At 36.2% G+C, this 12,437-nt stretch overlaps 1 long non-coding RNA gene across 1 annotated transcript in view; it reads left to right on the top strand.

The window, feature by feature from the left end:
* Positions 1 to 1,913: 1,913 nt before the first annotated feature.
* The window catches only part of LOC131424917 (uncharacterized), a 56,659-nt gene continuing 46,135 nt past the window's right edge, over positions 1,914 to 12,437 (top strand). The window contains exons 1-2 of the long non-coding RNA XR_009228559.1: positions 1,914 to 2,266; positions 3,764 to 3,846. This is a non-coding gene — a long non-coding RNA (uncharacterized LOC131424917). The remainder of the gene's footprint in view (positions 2,267 to 3,763; positions 3,847 to 12,437) is intronic.

Raw genomic sequence — 12,437 nt, 5'->3', positions numbered from 1 at the left:
GTACCAATATATGTGTCCTTATTGGAAGAGGAAAATGTGGACCCAAATTCATGCCGAGGGAAATACTTTGAGGAGACAGAGAGGACACCCTGTGACAATGGAGGCAGAGACTGGAGAAATACAACTCAAGGAACTCAAAGTACTTTAAACACCAGAAACTATATCAAGCACTATACCAATGACCAGAAGGGATTTTTTTTTTAAAGATTTCAGAGGGAGGTTGACTCTTCTTCTGCTGGTATGTTGACTTCAGACTTCCACTTCCAAAATTGTGAACTAACACATGTATTTTGTTTTAAAACCTCCAGTTTTTAGTAATTTGCTACATAGATCTCAGAACTACATTCTTTTGTGTTTTTTCACGGATACTCTTTCTTCTTTCTCCTTCTCTCCTTCTTCCTCTTTCCTACTTGTTTGATTCCCCAGGTCTGACTTCTTCTTAGTTATTATCTCACAGGAACTACTGCCTGAGTCATTTAATAAAGATCCCTCTTCGTAATGCTAAAGAATGCCTGAAAGTTGCAGAAATGCTTCTCTCAGTTCATGATCTTACAAAATGCATCAACCCATAGAAATGTCTTGGAGCAAGGTTTCTGCTCCTATTTGAAGATGCTAAACATCTGCTTCATTGGTCCTTTGGCATCTTTATGTCTCCGAAGACATGTAATCTCCCTCCTTAAGAGAGTTATTAAAACACACTGCAAACGATTAGCAAGTCCCAGAGCATGTGAACATGTGGATGTTTACCAGTCCCAGGTAGACAGGGCATTTTTCCTCAGTGCTCAGTGTCACAACTAATCAAGTTTTGCCTCTCATAGAAGCACTGGGCCACTTTAAGAAAGGATTTTCTACTCCAGATAATCACACTACCCTGCTGGCTATGCAAATTATACAGTATAGAGTATTCTTCCTGAAAACCTTTTCTCCAGGAAATGTTTTTTTCAAGACCTGATTTTTTTTGCAACTAAAAGGAGTACCTGTCCTTGACTATTTCCTTCTATAAACAACTCAAGTAGCAAAGTTGTCTTGGTAAATTTGCCCTTTTATGTCAAGAACAATAAAGAACAAGGAAAAGGCATGGAAACATTAAAGAGACTCCATTCTCTTTTTAAAGCCAATACAGTTTTAAGTTTTAAATGTATAATGTTTAAAATCAGTCTCTCTGTCTCTCTGTCTCTGTCTCTGTCTCTCTCTCTCTCTTACAGACACACACACACACACACACACACACAATGTATGTTTTATTTAACAAACAATTCTGAAGTGTGTTTGTTGTTTCTAGGGACTGTAGGAGAGACAAAGCCAAAAACAATGTAATGCATTTCCTTAAACAACTTTCAGTTTAGTGGGGGAAGCAATGACCATCTTCCATGTGCAGGTTATACAGGGCAGGCTAGGTGGCACATTGGAAAATGCACAAACTCTATAATCAGATTTCCTGTATTCAAATCTTAGCTCAGCTATTTGCTAATCTCTTATCTTCAGCAAGTTTTTTTTTAGACTTTCTAAACCTCAATGTTCTTACTGGTAACCAAGTAGCCAAGTCATAGATCTACTTGGAGGGCTTTAATTAATGTACATAAAGCCTTCACATATTAATGGACATAATGGAAAACTCTTAGCTTTTAGTGTTTTGTTTTGTTTTCTTAAAAAGGGTAAAAATAAGTTGGGCAGAAGGACTGAATGAAAGAAGCGTATCTATCACAGTAGGAATGTTGGTGTGGAATATTAACAATCTGGAAGCTATTCAACTTTGGCTGGGCTGAGTAGCCTCACAAATCTGTTTAACATTCTCCACAGAGACCAACTAGTGACAATAACCAAACAGGGGGTGACTACAGGGAGCAAGAAACAGTGGTTAAAAAGAGGCAGTGACATTCTCACCACCTGCCCTCACCCCTTCTCCTGAGCTATCAGCAGCTGCTCTGAGGAGAACAGTATCTGTGTCTTACATAACAATTACTTGGATGATTTTCTGCAGGGAGTTGCTATTTTTCTGTTGACAAGGCACATTGAATTGATCATTTGGCATTACATCATATTCAATTTACTGTCTCATAACACTTTATTTGTTTTATATAAGGAGTTGTGTGCCAGAGGGCTTTGATGATGTTGAAAATGCGCCATTTCAGTCACTCACCTCCACTGCTAATGGTTTTGCTGCCAGCTCTTTAAACTTGAATTAATTTGGCAACTTAGCTCTCAAGTAGAAGTAGGAAATCTACTTTTGAACATAGATCAAGCCAGCTGGAAGCCGAAATGTAAGGTAAGAGAACTTGCTTTGTTAGAGGTTGTAATACCAGATTTTTACCATTTGTGAAACCAGGTTTTTAAAAAGTATATTTTTAAATTTTAAAGTAGTTTTAGATTTACAGAAAAAAATTGTGCAGATAGTTCAGAAAGTTTCCTTATATCTAACACTGTTTTTCTTATTTTGACATCTTGTATATCATTTACTTGCTGCAACTTATGAACAGATATTAATGTTTTATTGTGAACTGAAGTCTTCATTGTTATTTCCTTAGTTCTTACCTGATGTCCTTTTTCTGTTCTAGGCCATCATCTAGTCATTGTGTTTCCTTCATTTCCTCTTGGTTGTGACAACTCCTCTGTCTTGTTTTTAATAACCTTGGCAGTTTATACAGGCTAGATATTTTGTAGAATATTATTAATCTTTAAAATATTTTTTTTCTCTTAATTAGACTGAGATTACGGGTTTGGGGGAGGAAGACCATACATGTAAAGCTCTGTTCTCACTATCACATCCCATCAAGGACTCATGCCATGATTAAGGCTTACTTTCCCCTCTGATGGAAATGCTGTTTGTCAAATTTCTCTATTGTAAAGTTACTCTTTTCTCTCCCTTTTCCAAACCGTGCTTCTTGAAAGGAAGTTATTTAAAGGGTGGGGATATATGTTCCATGTCATTCAGTGCATAGTATCTATGTACATTATTTGGAATTCTTCTGCACTTAGATTTTGTCTACTCTCTCCTCACCACCATACATTTATTTATTTGAGTATTTATATCCATATAGATTTAGTGGTATTTATTTTATACATTGGGTTATACTCTAATGTATATTGTTTATTTCATTACTTAAATTGTTTGACCATTGGAACTTTTTTTTTTTTTTTTGACTCTTGTCTGCCTTTTACATACTGCTAGCATTGTGGATGATTTTGTTTGAGTTTTCTGTTTGGTTAGTTTTTGTTGTTGTTGTTGTTGCTTTTTTTTTTTTTTTTTTGTACCTCTTTACTGTCTAAAACCACAAAGTATTCTGGATCCATCTTGCTCAGCTGCAGAACCATTCATTTCCCCAAGAAGCACTGATTCCTTTATTGAAAATGGTTTTAGAAACCAGTTCAGCAGTTGTGTGAGCTCACTGCTTCTGGAGTGCTATTGCTTCTGATACTGATTTTTCCTATTTATTAACCACTGTCCTTCCTTTAAATTCTCTAGGATCCCACAGTCCTCAGAATACCCAGGATCTCATCCTAGTGAGATGCTCCACCAGCTAGTCTTAAGAGAGCTGGGCAGAACCATCAAGTTATCTAGCCGGGTACTATTCCTCCACTGTTCTTGAAATCAGCTTCCCTAAATAATTAGTTATTTGACCCTTGCACAGAATCTTAGAACTGATTTTAAATAAATGTTTGTTTCATTGAGTAGAATCTGATAATCTAGTTCCCATTAAGTTGTCAAAAACTGATAATGGATTAAAGTGTCACTACTCACAGAAGATAATTGAATTTTTAATAGAGAATTTCTGAAGACATAGCCAAGTCCCAAGGACATGACAGAAAAGGTGGCGGATTCTTGCTTTAGAAGACAAATGTAAGCAGGTTAGTATCAACTTAATGGGTTCTGGCCAGCATTTTGAAAAATTAGAAAATGATGGAAAATACCCTTATTCATCAAAAAGGATGAGAATACAAATCATTTTATGATCTCTGTGTGTGTGTGTGTGTGTGTGTGCATGAGTTCTTTTATATTGAGTTGTGATATATATGATGTTGCAATTCTCAATGAACAGGAAGCTATTTTTCTCACCATTTTATATAATGATAGCATATTATAAACTAAGAATTTGTACAGCAACTTTTGCAAAGTAAATTACTTTAGTTTCTTCTTTTTTTAAATTTGAAAATGTTTCACTAGTATTGATATAGTCAGTGGAATTTCATATTGGTCTTATTTGCTATGCTGTGTGTAGTCTGCTTATAGACATATGGAAAGATGATGCATATATGAAAGGAACCACATTCTTTCTATTTATTTCCAGGTTTATTGTCTTTATTAAGGTGCATTTTGGTACATCTGGACAGTCAGGAAAGCAGAAAAACAATTAAACATGTAGGCTCTGCTTTATTCATGAAACAAATCCTGCCATTTCTTTACTGTGTAGCATTAGCCCAGTGACCTTAGTTGACTCATTTTGAAAAGGGGACTAATGTTTATGCCTGATGGAGTGGTTGTGACAGTTATAAACATACTATAGTTAGTATGTTATGCATTTAACAAATATTGTCAGCAAGGAAGCCAATTTTCTGCAAACTGTAGATCAAAATTCCTAAGTGGATCCTGAAATCAATTTAATGTTCTATCTGCAACATTAAAATAATAAAACAAACGTAGCATGACAGGTACACGTAAGTAAATTTGTTATTCCAAGCTTTGCTCTCTTTCTCTCTCTCTTTCCTTATATAAGTGTGGGAGTCTGTGTGTGTGTGTGTGTGTGTGTGTGTTGCGTGCATATGGTATGGGTATCAACTCATTAGGTAAAATGAATGTCTTTAGGATGAACATGATCAAAAACATTTGAAATGTCAGGCTTATGTTTCCTTCCAAATAAGTAAATTAAACCTTCTCCCACCTTCAACTTTAAGCTCAGTGTCTCTCTCTTTCAGGCAACAGTCATTCAACTTTCTATGTGGGTTCAAACTTTTATCACATAATGAATCCTTAAAGTCTACCTAAGAGAATTATAATTGCATATATGCTCATGTGATTGTTAGACCAATAGTTTTCTTTTTAGACTATATATTCACTGATAGCCTGGACCAGTCCTGTTTGCTCATTTCTGTATTCCCTGAACCTAACATGTTTCCTGACACACAATAGATAGGGTATAAAGAAAGAAGGGAAGAAAGAAAGAAAATAAATTTCTTCCATTTTCTCTAGCATCACCTCATGTATACCTAGTTTTAGGTTCAATAAATTCTTCCTACTTAATACCTCTCAGATTCACCTACTTGACTGCATCATTTAGGGAACTTAATTCTTGCCTGAATTTCAACAATATTCTCTTAGCTGGTCTCCTTATCTACGCCCTGCTGCTTTTCCTCCCACTCCAATCCAATTAATTTTCTCCCTAAGTGATTTTTTTACTAAAATAAAAATCTGATCATGCCACCTTTCAGCTTAGTATCTTCAACAGCATCTAATTGTCCTCAGGAAGAAGTTCAAACCCCTTATTATGTAGGGGGTACAGACATTCACAGTCATAAATGCCATCATGCCAAATGTTAACTTTATTTTCATTTAACTCAATTTAATTTTTTTGATTCCTAACTACCCTTTTCTGAATCAGAATCAATTGCTCACTTGCTGGGAGCCATTAGCCAAGTAGGTATGACAATTTCCTTGCCAGCGTACCCCATGTTGCTGACATGTTGCAGTGACATTGAATGTAAGTGACCTTGCTCAAGGACCAAGGCAGATTAGGGTGTTCCCGGTTTTAAGATAATCTTGTTTAGGGCGTTCCCAGTTTAGGTTCCAGGTTTAAGGTTTAAGATTATTCCTGCTGGGAATAGGGCGTATCCTGCTGCCTGAGTTCCCCTTGAGTTCTCACGGGATTCAGACAGTATATTTTGGGAGATAGAAGCCCAGTGGAGGTGAATTTGGGAGAGAAGGTGGATTTGGGAAGAGAACGTGATTGTAGACGGCTGGTGAGTTCGGGAATAAAGAGTTGCTGTTTGAATCTACAAGCTGTGTGGTGGCTCGTGATTGTGTGCCCAGCCAGACTGCGGCATTTGGTGGCCCGTACGGGGGACTTCTGAAGCTTAGAGGTAAGTGAAATTTCTCACCCTTGAGGAAGAGAGAAAGAATGGGTGAACATTTCAAAAAACAATGTGTTATCGTTTTGATTTATTTTGTTTTTATTTCAAGTTGCCTGTTCCTAGAACTTTCTCAGGCAAACTGGGGGAAATGGTTGACTCAAGGTTTGAAGTTGTTCGCCTCCGAGGAAGAAAAATTGTTAGAGGAAAGAGGCACCCCAGTAAGACCAAGAACAGTTAGGACATATGTTGATACAATACAAAAATGTAGCCCATGGCTTTTTAAAGATGAGTTATTAAGTATATTAATGAGACCATCATGGAATCCTGTAGAAGGATTTTTCTTCAACAAGAAAGAGATGGCTAGTCCTGTTTACTACACTTGTCTAAGATCTTGGTTTTTACAGACATCTGATTAATTTACAAAGCTAAAGTGTTAAAATATCAACCACTAAATATGAAATCAAGTACTCTTATTAAGTTCCATAAGGTAATATATTTAAACATTATGTGTGTTTTCATAAATTGGTAAATGGAAAAATGTTTAATATTGCTTTGTGTCTGTGTCTTTGCTAAAACAAGGTTACTAAGTGTTAAGATTCTATCATGTGTAATTTATATACAAAGAGTAGAAAAATTTTCAGTTGGGTTTCAATTATAGTATTATAGTGTCATAAGAAACATGAAAGTCTTTCATCTTATTAAAGTGGAGTAATTTGTCTAAATCAGAAATTTTATAAGAGTTGTTTCAAAATGTGAATTTATAAAAAGGGTTAACGGTTAAAAAAGAGATAGAAAAAGATTCAAGATATGGAAATATATTTTAATATAAAAGGTTAAAGGAAAAAGAAATGTTTCTAGATGATATAATCTCTGTGTGGTAAAGTAAAAAGTTGTAAAATGCCATTTAAAAAGATTTTGAGGAAACTAGACTTTAAAAGCTTGAGAAAGGAAGAAAGAAGAAAAGGTATTTGTACATGGCAGATTGAGACAAAGCTTCTCAATGGAGTTAAAAAAAAGGCCTTTGGTTGAAGGGCAGCCATGTAAACTAACATTAAAGCGATTTAAACAGAATCTAAGCCTCGTTTAAAAGAGTGAAGTTGTAGGTGGTGAAAAAGTACATTTAAAAGTACAGTATAGATGATAATTAAAAGGCTTTAAAAGGTTAAATTGAAGGTGGTTGAGATACCTTCATGGCGGAAAAAAGATTGCTTTATTGCATCATTCGAAGCCTAGTTAATCTTAAAGGCATTACTTAAAAAAAATGGGAAGATAATAGGATAAAAGATACTTAGATAAAGAAGATTAAAAATTTGAAGTGAAAAACTTTAAAGACAGAAGTATAGAAAGTTAAAAAGGAAAAAAGATAAACAAGATGTAGAAAGATAAAAAATGTAGGAAGACAAGAATTTTAAACCCACAAAATAGGAAAAAAAAAAAGAGGAAAAAAAAAGCAACTAAGGGTGAATGTACAAACCTTGGGGGGGAAAAATTAAAAGATAGAAATAAGATAAAAAATGGTTGAAAATGTCAAGTAAGGTATTTCAGATAGAAAATGCAAAAAGCTAAGACAACTATTAGATACAGACATACTTATTAAAGCAAAAAGAGGGAATTGGAAAGGGGTATATATCCCCCATAGATAAACTTAAAATAACCCTTTTTACTCTAAACTTTTTAAATTTGGATTCATCAGGACTTAGTGCTGCGGAAAGGCATATGTATCCAAAAAATGTACATAAGCCTAAGGTACTTTGGAAAGGTATTCTAACAGGACAATGGAAAGGTCCTGACCCAGTGATTGTCTGGAGTCGGGGGTCTGTTTGTGTTTTTCCACAGGGAGAACAGCAGCCCATTTGGATTCCAGAGAGATTAACTAAAACAGTTTCTACAGATCGAAAAGAAGATGATTTGACTCAAATCCATAACAACTGATATCCAGAACTCCAGCTTGGCCATTCTTACATCTGCGACAGTGATTAACCAGGATGCTTTTTTCAATAGCTATTTTATTATTGCATTTTTCCACATCATAAGGTTCTATTTTTATTTTTTGAGCTCATACAAACCTAGGTTAATGTTTTTCTGATCAGTTTTATTTTTTAACTGTGGAGTTTTTAAACATTGCCATGGAGATTTCACCTAGGTAAAGCTACAAGGCCTTTACTATTTTCTTATGTGTTGTACGTTTGTGTACACTCTTGTGTTTTGTGTTGTATGTCTGTATGTGCGTATGTCCATATTTCTTATATGAGGAGCGCTCATGAAAAAATGGATCCAAATTATTATTTTTTTTTTTATTCACGTGATTTAAATGGTTTAATTTAAATTAGGTAAACAGCTGTTAAGGATTGTTTTTAAAGGTGGTTAACAGATCTGTTTGTTTACCAGTTTAAATTAGGTAAAAGGCTGTTAAGGATTGTTTGTAAAGTAGGTTAACAGATCTGTTTGTTTACTTTCACCTTTCCTTTTCATTATATTTAATAATTCTTTTCAGGATAATGTCTCTTTAGCATCATTGCCAGAATTCCTATCTCCATCCCAGTGCCGGTGAAGAACTCAACAAGTAATGCTCAAAGAGTCAACTTACTTTGGGAGGAAACGGATTTTGGGAGGAAATGGACATATTGATAGATTCCTCTGCTTTGAACTGCTTGCAGAACTTGCCTGGACCATGTAACTATCGTTTGGTGCAGCGAATTGTGGTAATGCTGGCATATCTTTGCTGATGGTGTCACCAGTGATGCAATTTTTCCCAAGGAGCCGTCAATTGGCTTGGTGTCGTGGCATTTCTGTATCCTCCTCCCTTCTGCTAGTGATGGTCTAAAATTTGGGGGCCAATGGCTTATGCTGGACCGGTAGTCAGTGACGGGTATGATCCAATTGCAGTGGTATCAACCTAAGACAGGAGGCTGACGCCTAAAGGTCAGTTTTCCGATGACGGGTAAGAACCATATGTTGAATTGGACAACCTACCAGGCACGGTCCATAAGCCACATTAACCTCACTCCCCCACTGGCACCAAGGCCAAATTTGGGGGCCAACAGAGGTGAGGCAAAGAACCTCACCCCCCCACTGGTGCATAGACCTATCCACAAGTATGGCTGTATGCTGGACCGGTAGTCAGTGACGGGTATGATTCAATTGCAGTGGTATCAACCTAAGACAGGAGGAGGCTGACGCCTAAAGGTCAGTTTTTCCCATGACGGGTAAGAACCATATGTTGAATTGGACAACCTACCAGGCACGGTCCTTAAGCCACATTGCTTGTTGTTTAATTAATCAGAAGGGGGGAGATGCTGGGAGCCATTAGCCAAGTAGGTATGACAATTTCCTTGCCAGCGTACCCCATGTTGCTGACATGTTGCAGTGACATTGAATGTAAGTGACCTTGCTCAAGGACCAAGGCAGATTAGGGTGTTCCCGGTTTTAAGATAATCTTGTTTAGGGCGTTCCCAGTTTAGGTTCCAGGTTTAAGGTTTAAGATTATTCCTGCTGGGAATAGGGCGTATCCTGCTGCCTGAGTTCCCCTTGAGTTCTCACGGGATTCAGACAGTATATTTTGGGAGATAGAAGCCCAGTGGAGGTGAATTTGGGAGAGAAGGTGGATTTGGGAAGAGAACGTGATTGTAGACGGCTGGTGAGTTCGGGAATAAAGAGTTGCTGTTTGAATCTACAAGCTGTGTGGTGGCTCGTGATTGTGTGCCCAGCCAGACTGCGGCACTCACTTTATAACATAAACTCAGTCCAACCCACTGATGGCTCAGTCAATTCAGATTTACATTTCAGTCACATAAAGTATTTTCATCCTTACAATGTGTCAGTGTGTGTGTGTGTGTGTGTGTGTGTATACTTCTTCTAGAAGTTTTGTCTAATATGTGTGAGATTATGTGAGGATGAGAAGGATGACTTGCAAAATTTCTACCACCTTGCTTTGGTGGGCAGGGAGCAGGTGCTTCTATTTCTTGTTGTTCACCTACTTTAGATCCACATTGGTCACATGGATATGACCTCAGATTCTCAGCTAGCGGTAAACAAACCCATAAAAGGTGACTTGAACAGTCTATAGACGTTTATAACTTTTCATTGATGATGGTCCATGGAGAGGAGTTATACATTCTTCTGGCCATTTGCTGGCAATTGTCTACTTCATAGCCTTCTGGTGAATGACCCCTGAGTCACCAACTAATATTACAAGCCAGTCTTCTTGGTATTTTTACTCTGCATCCTTCTATTCCCTTTCTTTCCCTCTCCTCCTTCCTTCCCTCTCCCCCATTCCTTCCCTCTACTCTCTGTCTCTATGTATTCCCTTAAATGTGATGCCTCTTTCTGGGAATGGCTATATGCCCAGACTTTCAGGAGACAGGACTTACTAAGGAATGCTCACCCTGTTCCTAAAACTTTCATGGGACATTTGACTGTCAGGACCATGCACAGTTTTGATGACATGCTGCTTTAACCTTTCAAATTTCCTAAATTTAAGACCTCAAAGAAGTGAAACTATTCTGTAAGTGTTCCCTGTATTTCTCTGCACATGTTTAAACCCTTTAGATTATGATTTAACTTCAAATCTTATAGCCATTTTAACGTCTTGAGTGAAAGGAAAATTTGAGACATGCTCACATATATCATTCATTCCAACATTGGATGGTGACTATGGGATTTATAAACCACAGATTTATCTCTGTTTATTTTATTCCCCCAATTTAAACACTTCCTTCTGGGATTAATGGTAATCCAAAGACCTCTGTAAGCAAGTGGGTGATTGGATCTGGGGGTGGTAGAATTTATTTTATCAGGCACTATTCTAAGAACTTTATCATTTCATTTCATTCTCAAAAAACTTTTGAGGATGGCAAAATTACTTTATTTCACTGATGAGGAAAACAAAAGTGTGAAAAAGATGTAATCTGTATAAGGTTGGATAAAATTTGATAAGGAAAAAATTGCAACAGAGGGACATCTTTTGCTGGTTTTTTTTTTTAAATTCAGATAGGGTTTTTTTGTTGTTGTTTTTCTGTGTTCTTTCCTCCTTTTTAGTAAACTATGTTTGAAGTTTACAATATGATATTATGGGATACATATAGGTAGTAAAATTGGTCACTATAGTGCAGCCTATTAAAAAATATATTATCTCACATACCTTATTTTTGTGACAAGAGGTGATAGAATCTACTTATTTAATAAAAATCCATAATAAAATTTTACTAATTAGAAATTTATTAATTACCATCTTTATATTGTACATAGAAGTATATTCTTGTTCACTTACTTATGTGATATTTCATATCCTTTTATCAGCATCTCTCCATTTTCTACTTCCCCTACTCCTGCCCTTGGCAATCACTGTTTTATTCTCATCTCTTTAAATTTTAGTTTCCCTCCCTTCCTGCCTTCATCTTTCTTTCTTTTTTTTTTTTCATTTTCCTTTTTAGATTCTACAAATGAGTGAGACCTTCCAGTATTTTTTTTCTGTGTCTGTCTACATCATTGATCATAATGTCCTTCAGACACATCATTGATGAGGCAAATGACAAGATCTCCTCCTGTTTTAAGGTTTAATAAAATTTCACCATATACATAGTATCCATTTGTCTAAAAGTGGACACTTAGGCTGCTTCCAATATCTTGATGATTATGAATAGTTTTACAATAAGCATGTTGCAACAGACATCATTATGAGGTGGAACACACATCAGAATACATGAGGTATATTTCTAGGAGAGGGATTGCTGAATCATACAGTACTTCAATTTTTACTACCTTAAGAACCTCTATATTGTTTTTTGTATTGTCTGTATTCATCTGTTTTTCCACCAACAGTGTACTAGGGTTCCTTTTGCTCTACAGTTTTACCAATATTTATCTCCTATCTTTTCTATTACAACTATCTATGAGGTGCACAGGGTTTTTGATTTTCATTTCCCTGATGATTAGCAATATTAGCAATTTTTCTTCATATATGTCTTCACTATTTTATGTCTTCTTAAATAAATGTCTACTCAGCTCCTTTAACCATTTTCAAATTGCTTCCCAGAGAGATTCTTAATCTCATATCCTTGCTGCTGTTTATTTTGACATGTTGCAAATCATCTCCATGTTTTACATCATATCCATATTGGGATGACAGAGTCCAACCTCCAAATGGAATATTCTTTATGTTTCCTGTTCTTCTTACCATAAAAATTCAGCTTGCCACATTACCTTTTTTGAAAAGAAGTTTTCCTCTTTATCTCCTATCTCCTTCCGTTAGAGTCTGTTGTACATGCTCCTTTCACCTGATCTTCCCAGGCTGCTGATTCCCTCTGATATTTAAAGTATGAATGTACCACTGTAGGTGCTTTAACTACTGGTGAGCACATTAGACTCTCATTTTA

Source organism: Marmota monax, unplaced genomic scaffold (genome assembly GCF_021218885.2).
Source record: "Marmota monax isolate L192 unplaced genomic scaffold, Marmota_monax_Labrador192_F-V1.1 WCK01_AAM20220418_F8-fsc00034, whole genome shotgun sequence".
In the NCBI taxonomy this organism is placed as follows: Eukaryota; Metazoa; Chordata; class Mammalia; order Rodentia; family Sciuridae; genus Marmota; species Marmota monax.
This window is presented reverse-complemented; position numbering and strand designations above follow the sequence as displayed.